The sequence below is a fragment of the Ursus americanus genome, chromosome 18 (genome assembly GCF_024610735.1).
Source record: "Ursus americanus isolate L20-20 chromosome 18, mUrsAme1.1.p, whole genome shotgun sequence".
In the NCBI taxonomy this organism is placed as follows: domain Eukaryota; kingdom Metazoa; phylum Chordata; class Mammalia; order Carnivora; family Ursidae; genus Ursus; species Ursus americanus.
In genome coordinates this window covers 29876266-29890520 of record NC_142144.1, presented here as the reverse complement: position 1 = coordinate 29890520, position 14255 = coordinate 29876266, and the positions used below count along the sequence as shown (strand labels likewise).

At 38.0% G+C, this 14255-nt stretch overlaps 1 protein-coding gene across 8 annotated transcripts in view; it reads left to right on the top strand.

The window, feature by feature from the left end:
* The window catches only part of PLPPR1 (phospholipid phosphatase related 1), a 578428-nt gene that overhangs the window by 42892 nt on the left and 521281 nt on the right, over positions 1-14255 (top strand). For 7 of the 8 annotated variants that reach the window (XM_087869513.1, XM_087869512.1, XM_087869514.1 and 4 more), the window contains exon 2: positions 10963-11108. The exons of the other annotated variant lie outside the window; for it this stretch is intronic. The gene's annotated coding sequence lies outside the window, so the exon portion shown is untranslated. The remainder of the gene's footprint in view (positions 1-10962; positions 11109-14255) is intronic. 8 annotated transcript variants of the gene reach the window in all.

Here is a 14255-nt window from a genome sequence, read left to right as displayed (position 1 = left end):
TATGAAAAATCCGCAGCCAACATCATACTCAATGGTGAAAAACTAAGAGCTTTTCACCAAAGGTCAGGAACAAGACAAAGATGTCCACTTTCACCACTTTTGATTTTTAACATAGTAAGAATGGCTTACTTTAATAATCCTTAAAACACTATAAAACTATTTCCTTTAAATAAGCCCTTCCGAAGGTCATGAAAGGGAGACTTGAAAAGATGTACAGACATACCAAATTCTTGAATGAGAAGTTATATCAAATGATATCAGTTATTTTCCAGATATTGAGGCAAACTTCACAAAGGAGTGATAATTTAGATGGGTGTCTCCCCAATAAAATATTAAAATGTATTAAAAATTAGAATATGGATTTGTATTTCCCTGATGATAAGTGATGTTGAGCGTCTTTTCATGTGTCTTTTGCCATCTGTATGTCTTCTTTGGAAAAATATTTATTCATGTTTTCTACCCATTTCTTAACTGGACTATTTGTTTTTTGTTTGTTGAGTTTGTCAAGTTCTTTATAGATTTTGGATGTTAATTCTTTATCAGATATGCCATTTGCAGATATCTTCTTCCATTCCATAGGTTGCCTTTTAGTTTTGTTGATTGTTTCCTTCACTGTGCAGAAGCTTTTTTTTTTTTTTTAAAGATTTTATTTATTTATTCGACAGAGATAGAGACAGCCAGCGAGAGAGGGAACACAAGCAGGGGGAGTGGGAGAGGAAGAAGCAGGCTCATAGTGGAGGAGCCTGATGTGGGGCTCAATCCCATAACGCCAGGATCACGCCCTGAGCTGAAGGCAGGTGCTTAACCGCTGTGCCACCCAGGCGCCCCTGTGCAGAAGCTTTTAATCTTGATGAAGTCCCAATAGTTCATTTTTGCTTTTGTTTCTGTTGCCTCCAGAGACATGTCTAGTAAGAAGTTGCTATGGCTGATGTCAAGGAGGCTGCCGCCTGTGTTCTCCTTTAGGATTTTGACTTATTTCCTATTTATAACTATAGTATCAACAATAGCCAAATTATGGATAGAACCCAAATGTCCATTGACATTGATGAGTGGATAAAGGAGATGTGGTATATACATTCAATGGAATATTACTCAGCCATCAAAAAGATTGAAACCTTGCTATTTGCAATGACATGGATGGAGCTGGAGTGTATTATGCTAAGTGAAATAAGTCAGTCAGAGAAAGACAAATACCATGTGATTTCACTCATATGTGGAATTTAAGAAACAAAACAGATGAACATAGGAGAAAGACAAAAAAGAGAGGGAGGCAAACCATGAGAGACTCTTAACTATAGAGAACAAACGGAGAATTGCTGGAGGGGAGGTGGGTGGGGGGAGGGACTAAATGGGTGATGGGTATTAAGAAGGACACTTGTTGTGATAAGCACTGGGTATTATATGTAAGTGATAAATCACTAAATTCTACTCCTGAAACTAATATTATACTCTATGTTAATTAACTAAAATTTGAAAAAAACTTGAAATATTCAAATAAAAATTAGAATATGGGGAAAAAAAGGATCCTAATGAGAGACATATTGATGGAATAGGAAGAAGAGTCCTGAAAGATTCGTCTGATAAAGGTTACATTTTAAATCAGCAGGAAAAGATTGAATGTATCATAAATCAGGCTAGACAGCAGACTAAACAGTTTTGGAAATGTTACCTCATACCACATCAAAATAAATTCCACTTGAGTTAGAGACATAAGTGTTCCCAAGAGAACTGCTAAGAGGCTATAGAATAGGTAAATAAATGTAGAAGTACTGATGTAAATATAGGTGACTATAGCTACATATCATCTAGAGGTATGAAAATCTAAGTATCCCACTGCAAGCAGAAACCATAAAATATACAATGGGAGATTTTGTACATAAAGAGTAAAATGTTCCCTCAGGTGAGAAACACCATAAATAAAAATAAAAGACAGATGCATAAATGGTGTATTGCTTTTGTAATCTGTGCTAATTTTTCCACAGTGAGAATGGTACTTGGTTGTCTTTAAGAGGACCTGATGTACAGATGATGATGGAGAGGCAGAGCATGGGAGTTAAGGGGACTTTGGTGCCACACAACATCCATTTCAATCCGAGAATATTTTTTTGTGTGACATGGGTAGTTCAACCTAACCTCATTGTGCCTCAGTTCCCTGATCTTTGTAATGAAGATAGAACCTACTTTAGAGTGGTCAGTATTAAGTGTGTTAATTTGTATGCATGGCTTTTAGAATAGTGCCTATTATATAGTGAGCACTCTAAGTGATAGCTTTTATTCTCTAAGACCCTTTGAGTTCCAACATGCTATGATCCTATGGAGAACTAAGGAGTGAATGGGAGCTAAGAACAAATTACTCTTTGCCAGTAGAATAATTGACTTCAGGAGAGGGCAACAGATCCTCGTGAATTGTGCTTTTAGTTCAAGGTTTAACAGAAGCCTGTGGTCCTAGGCAGTGGTCAAAAAGGACCAGTTGGTAGGGCTGAAATGACATTACTGACATAGAAGAAGAAACAGAACAAGAAACAGCATGTCCCTTTTATTATCTATATAAGCAAAGCAAATGTATAAAATGATAGCACAAACTGTACTGCAGAGGGAAGGAGTGGGTGAGCAGACAAATTCTCTTTGTTTATTCTAACACATAGATAGTAAATGCAATTTCAATTTTCTCCGAGTTTTTCTCTGTCCAAGAAAGCTGAAATTCTGGATATACTGGCTATAAATAGTCCCTTTTCTCAACGTAGTCTTATTTCCTGTTTGACTTTGTGGCAGTGTTGATGAGCTGTTTCATTGTTTTTCCATGGTTGTCCACATGACACACACCTACTAAACCGTGATGAAAATAATAGATATGTTGAGGAGAAGACAAGTAATTTTAAATCCACCATGTGTCCACATGGTGTCTGCACCAGGGAAAAGAGAAGAGAAGTAGCAATTGACTGAAATACAACTGTTTTGAAGCTGATTGGGAAGAAACATATGACTAAAACACATAATGGGTTTGGAGGTTCACTTTTTTTACTTTTAAAATTATTATGTTCTTTTCTTGGTACAAAAGCAACATATGCTAATTGTAGAGAAAAAGGGAAACATAGACAAGAAAAATAACATGATCTATAATCTCAACCCTGGAATTTAGAGAAGATTAAAGAATGAATGTGGACAAGGAGCAAACTACTCTTTTAAGAGTAGAACATTTTGGTATATATCCCTCTGATCTTTTACTTTATCGTTGTGCAAAAATGTAGTCAAATGATATTTGGTGTTTTATACTTACTTTTCACTTAATATATTACACATATATAGTAATGGAGTTGTATGAACCAAATTTTAATAGCTGTATAAAATTCTATTATAAAATCTATTGTAATTGGCATAATTTATTTAACCTATCTCCTGATTTTGGATATTTTAGATTACCTCTATTCTGTGACCATTGTTGTACAGAAATATTTGGGGACATGAGTTATTTCCTTAGCATAAATTCTTAGAAATTATATTGCTAGTTCAAAGTTTATGTATATTTTAAGGAACTTGATACTTTGCCAAATTGCTCTGAAGGAAGGTACTACCAACGTATGATTTACATTTATGCACCAGCTTGTATAAGAATGCCTAATTCTCCTTATCTTCAGCAACTTTAGGCATTCCAGCTATTGTTTATCTTCTCATCCTGATTGGACTAGTCTTGCCCTCACAAAGATTCCAGGCTAGTGGTACTGGAACAACTGATTACACATACAGAAAAAACCCCCACCAAACTTAAAGGTCTACTTCACACTATAAACAAACCTGATTGAAAATAAATCATTGATGTATATTTAAATGGCAAAATTATTAAGTTTCTGGAAGAGAACATGGGAGAATATCTTTGTAAACTTGGAGAAGGCACAGATTTCTTTTGAAAAGCACTAGCCATAAATGAAAAAAATATGAAAAAAATGAATAGACTTTATCAAAATTAAATATGCCTTCTCATCAAAAGACGTTGTTAAGAGAATGGAAAGCCACAGATGTGAAAGAATATTCCCAATACATATATATGATGGAAAGATTATATCTGTGCTTTTCTCTGCATGTGAATTTTACCTCAATAAAAATATATATCTCTGATATATTAAAGATTTCAATGTAGAAAAATAGAATAATGAAACTTAGGAGCATATTCTCATAATCTTGGATGGGGAGAACTTCCTAAACAAGAAACCTAGCTGCAATAAGAGACTATTATATTAAATTTCAAAAAACATAAAAGTATGTATGTTTAAACATAATGTAAATGAAAGCAAAAGATAGAAGACAAAAAGGAAAAGTATTTCAACATCTATGATGGACAAAATTTAACAAGCTTAATAAGAAAGACTTCCTATAAATGGATAAGAATCAGGCAAATGACATAATAAATAATGGTCCTAGTATATGCACAGATAATTCACAAAAAGAAGAGTGCAGATAGTTAGTAAGGACATGAAAAGATGCTTTATTTCACCAGTATTCAGGGAAATAAGAATTAAACCATTAGTGTGGTAAAAATGGGAAATTTTGGACGCACTAAGTGTTGGTGAAAATACAAAATGGGTTGTTGTACATTGCTGGTTGGAATTTGAATAGCTAGAACTTTTGGGGAAAGTATCTGGCAATATCTATGAAGGTTTAAAATACATCATATCATTTGATCTTGTAATCCCTTTTGGTAATTTTCACAAAGAGCAAAAGCGTAAGTGTTTAAGTATGTATGAATAAGGATATTTATTTAATGTTGTTTGCACTGGCAAAAAAACAAGCTGGAAACAACTTGAAGGAACATTAAGAGGAGAATGGTTGGATACATTATAATAATCTTTACTACAAACTGTTATACCAAAATTAAAAAGAGTAAATCCATATATATTGAACTGCAAGGATTCCAATGATATCATGTGAAAAAAATCAAGTTGGAGATTAATGTATAACATATTATCCTATTTCAGATTAAAAAGAAATGCTAACATAAATTTGTACCTTATTGGAGCATAAACATGTAATGCTTCTGTTTTTTTTCAATAACTGTCACTTTCATATCTTTTTCACATTTCCTCCCTGCTGAGTAATAGGAATGCTTAGTAATATTCAGCTAAATCCATAACTTTTCAATTTTTAGAATCTCATTTTGGTTCTCAAGACTCAGCCAAAGAGATTGGCTTACCCGTATTGATTCACATCCATTGTTGATAAAAGATGGAATTATTAGACTGCTGTTATGATCATTCCACTTGTTTTCTTTTTACTATATTTAATTAATTCCTTGTTAAATTGAGATTATTTAGAGTCGTAAAAGGTAAGTATCTAACTGGAAAACTAGTTCCCAATGTGCATGATATAGAAAAGACTATTCAGTAGAAAGAACGTCTAAGAGACTAATACATTAAATTTCAAAAAACATAAAAATATGTTTATAAATATCTAGTGAGGTAAGTTAATAAAATGTCTTCCTTAAAAACCCACATAGAAATTATGACTCCTAATGTCCAAAGATTGTCTGTTCAGTAATAGGAGCACCTTTGTTCACTGGGTTTTCCCAAAGAATCAGAATTGATCTTATTACTGTTTATTTATAGGTCTTTCTGAGGGCTTTTGGATTATTTTCAAGTGAGGCCTGAAATATAGATGCAGGAAGTCATATATATGCCTACCGCCTTTCCTTGTGTTTTCCTCTGGTTCACATGAGTGTCCTTATTCCCTCTCCCACAGTTTGTAGCCATGGTCATTTCCCACTTGACTTCTATTCTCATACCATTGGTGAGATAACTCTGTTGATTTCTCTTGGGTCTGTTCTGTTCTTTCCTTAGCCCAAGGATAAAACCTCTTATATCCTAGGACTTTGTTTTTATTCTCTTTGTCAATGGTTAAGATTATGTACTCTCTTCTCTTCCCATGCCCCAATATCACTATTCAAAGTAGCTGAGAACTTGGCACAGTAGCTGAACTCTCCACCTGATACTGGCCCTGGCCATGATTCTGATTTCTAAGAGTGGTCCACAAAGATGGCAAGTTACATGGGGCTCAGGATTTGCAGCCCCATAAACAAAAATCACATACAGGGTATTTCTGTGTAAGTAATTGCTTTCACCCTTGACCTGATCCTATTGATACAATACCCACTGCTGCTGCTGGAGAGAAAAATCTTGAAATGTTTATAGAAAGTCATGATTCATAAAATGCAAATCATAAAGCAAAGACATAGAGAGCTGGAAAGGACACAAGCCAAACCCTTTCCTAGTCAAGAAAGCACAAGCTCAAGAGACTCACCCAAGGTCACACAGCTGGTTTATCTGCAAGCTCAGAACTAGGAGTCAAGTCTTGGTACTTGCTGTTGAGTTGTTTATTTGTGAAATGGAAAACTGAAACAGGGTGGGAATGCAAATCCTGATAACCTATGTTTCTTCCTGCTCACTTAAAAATACCCCCCAAACAACCTGAAAGTTTTAAATTGTGCTTCGTCACACTGTCTGTTTTACCAATTTGAGAGTCTTAAGAAGGAATCCCCTTGTAAAATACTTGTCTTTTGTGTGTTAAGGTGTAAGAGGTTTTTCACAGATAATTGTAAATTAGTTTATTAACATTTCTGTCTTCCTAACACCTTGCCATTGTCATTTAAGGAATAGAAGGTAATTTTGTAATGTGCAGATACCTGTTGCACATTAGAATTACCTAGGGAAACTTTTTTTTCCCAAGATTTATTATTTATGAGAGAGAACATGCAGACATGAGCCGGGGGAGGGGCAGAGAGGGAGGGAGACAAGCAGACTCCCCCCCCCCCCCGAGCGGGGAGCCTGATGCGGGGCTCCATCTCAGGACCCCGAGATCAAGATCTGAGCCGAAACCAAGAGTTGGACGCTTAACCTACTGAGCCACCCAGGCATTTCTCTTCAGATCAAATAAGTCTTTTACCTTTTACCCGGGGAGCTTTTAAAAAAAATATCAATGCCTCCAGGCCCCACCTTTAGAGACTGAGATTTGTTTGGTCTGCAGAGAGACTCAGGCATGGATACTTTTAAAAAGACTCCTAAATAATTCTAACATACAGCCAGAGCTGAAAACCATAACTTGAGAGTAGTGATTCTCAAATTGTGGTCTCTGGTCCAGCAGCTTTGGCCTGCCCTGGAAATTTGCTTGAAATGCAAATTCCCAGACCTTCCTTAAACCTATTGAATCAGAAACTCTTGAGGTGGGGCCCAGCAAGCAAGTTTTAACAGGCTCCCCAAGTGATGCTAATGAATGCTAACATTTGAGAAACCACTGGTCTAGCCCAGGGATGGGCAAACTCTATGTCCTGTTTTTGTAAACAGTTTCAGGGGAACACAACCATACTCATTCATTTATATATAATACAGTGACAGAGTTCAGTAGTTGTGACCAAGACTGCATGACCCACAAAACCTGAAATATTTACAATCCAGCCTCTTAAAGAAAAAGTTCGACCCCTCAACTGTGCTTTTCAAAATGTTTTTAATGTAGTGAGAATTTTTTTTATTGAAGTATAGTGACACACAACGTTACATTAGTTTCAGGTGTACAACATAGTGATTTGACAATTCTATACATTATGCTGTGCTCACCATAGATGTAGCTACCATCTGTCACCAGTCAACGCTATTATAATACCATTGACTATAATCCCTATACTGTACTCTTCATCCTTATGACTTTTTCATTCCATAACTGGAAGCCTGTACCTTCTACTCACCTTCACCCACTTTGCCCATCCCCCATTCCCCTGGCAACCATTAGTTCTCTGTATTTATGGATCTGTTCCGGCTTTGTTCATTTTTTTTCGATTCCACATATAAGTGAAATCATATGGTATTTGTCTTTGTCAGACTTATTTCACTTAGCATAATGCTGTGTAGGTCTGTCCATGTTGCTGCAAATATATATATATATATATATATATATATATATACACACAAAATTTTCTTTATCCATTTATCTATTGATGGACACTTGGGTTGCTTCCGGATCTTGACTATTGTAGATAATGCTGCAATAAGCATAGGGTACATATATCTTTTTGAATTAGCATTTTTGTTTTCTTAGGGTAAATACCCAGGAGTGGAATTGGAATTATATGGTATTTCTGGATCATATAGTATTTCCATTTTTAATTTTTTGAGGAACCTCCATATTGTTTTCCACAGTGGCTGCACCAATTTACAGTCCCACCAACAGTGCATGAAGGTTTCTTTTTCTCCATATCTTCACCAACACTTGTTATTTCTTTTTGATTCTAGCCATTCTGACAGGTATAAGGTGATATCTCATTGTGGTTTTGATTTGCATTTTCCTGATGATTAGTGATATTGAGCATCTTTTCAAGTGTCTGTTGGCCATCAGTATGTCTTCTTTGGAAAAATGTCTATTCTGGTCTTCTGTGCTTTTCAAACTTCAATATAGAGATGAATCACCTGGGGATGTTATTAAACTGCAGCCTCTAGTTCAGTGGACCTGTGATGGGGCCTGAAATCCTAATTTCTAACAGCTTCCAGGTGATAGTCAAGTTGCTGGTCTGTGAAGGACACTTTGGATAGCAAGGGCCTAGAGCAATGCTGTCTAATAGAAACACAGTGTGATGAGACATCTTGATAGGGACTCTCAAAATAGTTGGAGAGGTTTTTGTAGGGAAGTTTCTAAAAGCCCTGAAATCTTTGGTGTAGGTGGTTAAAGTTACATTAAATCCAGAAAGGACCTTATATAGGGTGACCATATAATGTACATTCCTAAACTAGGACACTTTTGAGAGTGAAAAAGCATATTATTAATAAAATAGCCAGGAGAACCGGTGTAAATTGGGACTGTCCTGGACAAACTGCGTGTATGGTCACTTTGGTTACAAAGAATCTAATCCAGTAGTCCTTGAAGAAGTTGGGCTATATCCTGCAAGGAATTTTTTCCGAAACAAACATGTAGTAGGGGATGGGAGGAGAGTGTGGTGGAGAGAGCAGCTGTTTACCAGAATTTGGTGATAGGAATGGCATGTAGTTTACAACAGCTCTGTTGGTGACAGTCTTGTCTCTGCCCCATACCCCCATCCTGAAACCCACACTTACGGGCACAGAGGTATTAGGGTCACGAAGCAGCTAGGTCAGGACTAGAAGCCAGAGCCTAGCACTGAGCCTGGCACAGAGAAGGTGTTGATTATGCATTTATTGACTGGCTGCCTGACAGAATGCACAGGTCTTCTCTTCTAGTCTGTTACCTTTCCTTCTGGATTCTGTCAGTTTCTGGGACGGAGCAGCCAGAAGCTTGCGCATGCGCATGCGCATGCGCAAGTGCAGACTCCAGGAAGGGAGGGGGCGCTCTCACCATCCTTGCTGCATTTCCTTCCGTAATGTGTGACCGGGTCTCCCTGCCACTCAGCTGTGTAAATTCCGGAGGTGAGGCACACAACCCCAGCCACTGGAGGACCGGGGAGCTTTTGTTAGAAATTGCTTTGCCCGCAGAGACTCTGAGCACAAACCTAATCATCAGCTTTAATTGGTAGCCCCGTGACTGAGGTGCTGGGGAAAAGGACTGAGGGAGAAAGAGGGTGACAGAGGCAAAGGACTGCAGAACATCGCTTCCAGCCACCACGTGCCTGCCCATGTGATGCAGGGCAGCCGGCAATAGAGGCGCCATATTTTCTGGGTCTAGCCTGTCAGTAAATAATGGGGCACAGATGTTGCTGAGTATTTTATGATCAACTTGCCCCAGGGGTCCCTAAATGTTTTATAATTTCAGGATAAAGAAAGCATCCAGGGCTGTGTAATTCTTAGCAAGTTCAGCATCATTTTAATGCTTAATATAGACATTCCTTCTCACACTTTTAGAAGATGGCAGTAGCCATAGAGGTTAAAGCTTCCGTTTAATGTGAACAGTGTGAACACAGGAAAATAACGTCTAATCTAAGGGGTGGAGACTAATTTCAGGACCGCTGTAATGATTCTGTGCTTTGAATTTTGACAAAATCTTGAACACTGAGATGGACGCCTTTTGCTTCTTGGGGGAGGGGGAGTTGGAGTGTTTTCTTTATGAGCGGGAGGTAATTTGTTTATAGGGGACAAATTCATCTCAAGCTTCGGTCTCCTCATTGTTAGGAGGCCCTCTGAATCTTCCTGGCTCTCTGTTCTTAACCCACACCTACATCATCTTAAACAGCAGAGGGCGCCCTGCTTCAGCAAGCTGAGGGATCGCCCCACAGTGAGGACCAGATGATCCGGGTTATATGTGTGTCTACTCTTAATTTATGTCTTCGCATACTTTGAGGGAACTCACAGTGAAATCCTGCTCCACAGGTCAGGGTAGGGGGTTCGAGGGTTTTGGGGGTGTGGGTGGGTGGCAAGATGTAATTAGAGAGTTGGAGGGAATGGCCGTACCCTGCAGGGTAGTGGTGAAGCACATGGATTTGGGAGGGTGAACTTGGATTCAAATTCTAGCATTGCTTCTTACCAGCTCTATGCCCTTGAGTGAGTTATTTTTCCTCTTTGCAGTTTCCACATTAATGAAATGGTGATGAATACTTACTTGTAAAGTCCTTGGCACAATGCCTGGCCCATAGGAAGTGCTCAATAAATATTAGCCTTGAAAATAAGCAAGCAAGCAAATAAGCGATTGTCTTCAGGTTCAGGCTAGGGAAAGAGAGAGGCAGAAAATGAGTAGGGAGCTGCTTTCCTACCACGCTGGAATAAAACATTTTGGAAATTATTACACAGACTAGGGTTTTATGTATATGCATAAAGCTCTAAGGTGCTTTACGTATATGCTCATTGGCTGATTGATTAAAAACAATCCTTTATAAGATGTGAATAGGTTTTGCTATAATTTCTTGTTAGTTTTCCATTTCTTTGGGAGGTGCTGGTATTCTTTCACATCTAAATGATTTAACAGTGTGGAAGTCTAAAATAGAAGTTTGACATTGTTCTCTGAAATAATCCTGTGCTTTTTCAGAGAAACGCTTGATACAACTAAGAATAAAACCAATTTAAAGAAGAAGAGTGATATAAACTGCTTGGAGGTGCTTTCCACACGTTGTTCCAGATTTGGGGTCTGAAGATACAAAGGAAATGGCTTTTTGCCACACTTCACTTTGAATGGTAGGAACCTTCTTTGACATAGTTGATAGAATTTCAGAGTTTCTAAGGTTTTCACACTTAAGAAAAAAATATACCTTACCTGTTTCTACCCCCTCAATTAAATAAAAATCTCTTAGCGTGAGGCTAGGTTAGCAGCACTTTTACAAGTTTCTCAAGTGATTCTAATATGTACCCAGCGGTGTGAACCCTTGTTCTACACCAACTTATTTTACTGATGGGAAAAGTACTTGTGCATCTTCCATGCAGCTTTCAGGGTAGAGAGGCTTAAAATAGAAATCCATCAGGTTAAAAATATTCAGTGACCCCCACCCCACTCCCTCTGCCATCTCTTTCCAGTTTTCAGGACAAAGTTCAGGATCTTCAGCTTAGCATACAACTCCTTTCAGTATTTGTCTCTTGCTATGCATCTCACCTCAATTTTTCTATTCGCTTTACTTCTCCCCCTACACCCTTCTGTTTACTCATGCCCAACTGCTTGCATCTTGAAATCATGGCATGACACTTCCCAGTGTCATACTTTAACATACTTTTCCTTCCTCTTGCCGGACTGCCTTTATCTCTTTCTTCATTTTCAAAATGCAGCTCAAGTTGAGATATTCAAATAGGGAGGGAACACAGGAATATTAGTTATGGCTGCCTGGGTCAAAATCTGTAGTTTTTTTTTGAAGACTGGGATGTACTCTGAGGTTTTTAAATTTCTAGCACAAATGCTTCAGGTATCATAAAGGAGGAAAGGTATGAGATAAAAAAAAAGTGATGGGTCTCTAGCTGCCTGGATAGCATGTGCCTCATATAAAGATGATTAAATTAAACTTTTTGGAAAAACTCAGGACAGTCAGCCCAGGGGCTGCCAATTCACAAGTTTTTAATCACTTTGTGTTACAGATGAGGAAACTGAGAGCTAGAGAGAATGCTGGGAACGTAGTAGTATATGGCAATGCTAGAGCCTGGGTCTTCTGAATATGGGTCCAGTCTTCATAGCATACCATACATCTCTGGCACATTTCCCTTTTAATTCCTAGTGTATTTATTCCAGATAGTAATAATACTCATTAGTATTTGTTCAGTGTTATACAATCAGAAAAAAGCACTAATTCTATTTTTATAAACTACAGCTCAGAAAGGTGCTGTAGAAAGATGTGTTTTGCTTCCTGGGTTAGACTTCTGTGTTCCTTGGCAGAATCTTCTCAGGTCTGCCTGGAGAGCCCTACTATGGAATGCAGTCTCAGCTCCCTGTGATATTCTAATCTGAGACCCTGTAGGGGGCAAGTGAATCCCTGACATGCTTCTCTCCCAGCTCACACTTACTATAAAGTGAAATCTTAGCTCTGGTGTCTGATTGATTGATTTCCCTCTCTGGGCTGCCTGGGTGGATTTTACCCCTTAAGGATTTCTGAAAATAAAAACATTTTCCTCAGCCTTATTTCCTAGAAGAGAGGAATTTAATCGCCCAGACAAAAGTACACACTGAAATGTGAAAATTGCCCTCACACTTGGCAAAGATTGAAGCTAGACATTTCCTTTGGTCCAGTGGACAGCTACTGTACTGGCTGGGTTCTGAAAGCTTCCTTGTTAGGAGAAAGATAAGGCTTTGTTCTGACACATGGACACCTGGGCCCATTTGCCTGTTCAGGGGCCATGGTCCAACCCAAGTTATGGAGAGCAACTTGGTCTGCTTTGGCTTTTCTAAACTGAGCTCTCCTTACTTCTACTTTGAATACCTCTCAAGACACAACTAAAGAAATACCAAAGTTTGTTTCTTTGCCAAGAGGCTCACTGTTGAGGATAGAAGAAAGTCTTATATATATGATACTGTCAGCAGGAATGGGAAAGAGCAGAAATAATAACTTGTGAAGGGAGTATAGAGTATGGGATAAAATCATGCCTTTCAGGGGCGCCTGGGTGGCTCAGTCGTTAAGTGTCTGCCTTCGGCTCAAGGCGTGATCCCGGAGTCCAGGGATAGAGCCCCATATCAGGCTCCTCCGCTGGGAGCCTGCTTCTTCCTCTCCCACTCCCCCTGCTTGTGTTCCCTCTCTCATTGCTGTCTCTCCCTCTGTCAAATAAATAAAATCTTTAAAAAAAAATCATGCCTTTCAATTGGTCAGGAGATGACACAGGTTTGAAGGGGAGAGGCTGGGAATTTGGGATGTCCATTGGTTGTCAAGAGGACTTCCCTTGCCCCTGATATGAAAATATCTTACAATAGATGGGAGATCTCCTTAGCTGCTGGACACTTGCCATTTCTCTGTCTTGTTCTTATGTTGTGGTGACTCATAGTGGTTTATGAGATGCAGGCAACTTCCTGGCCCCGTGTTGCTGAATGGCCAAGTGTGTGTTCATTCATGCTGTGGTCACAGAAAGGGTAACTCTCCTTGAAAAGCAGCAATGTTTGTGTTTAAGGCAGACTTTTCTCAGTTAATACACTTTATCATCTTCAAAGTCTTGGTTGAATAAACAAATATTTACAATAAAAGAAAAACGTAAGTTAAAAATAAAGCAACAGGAACTGAAGAACGTTAAATTGTCACTTTATGAAAGGGAAGGGTCAAGCTATAGATTTATTTTAAATAGCAAGATTTCCAGTAATTTAACAAGTGTTTCCCTTTATATACAACTTTTAAGAAGCAAAATGTTAATTTGCATTTTTCACTGTTCATTTTAAATACGCAGCTCATTTTGAGATATATAGAAACCTATGCCGTTTTTAAAGATGAGAAAGTTCATATTTATGAAGGCCTTTCCATTCTGATTTCATGATTTTCATAATTATAACTAAACAGATTTGTTATATGTTATGGTTACAAGTTTCAGACTTGTATCCAAACTTGATAAATTTGTATGTAGACATTATAGTTATGTGTGATAGTCCCTGTGTTGCAATGTCCTTAAATACCTGACATTATGACAATGGCATTTTCTGGATTTACTGCTGGAGATACCTGTCCTCACAGTCTAGTGCTTAGAAAATCCTTCATATTCAAAAGGAGCTAGTGAGTGGGAGGCATCACATTTGTTCTTTAAAAGATTTTAAATAAGAAATGAATCTGTTAAACAATCTGCAAGGAAGGCCATCTCTCTTAGTAGTTTCCATGTTCTTGAAATTCCCCAAATGTTCAGTTTTTCTTTGGTAATTTAATTTCTGCTGCA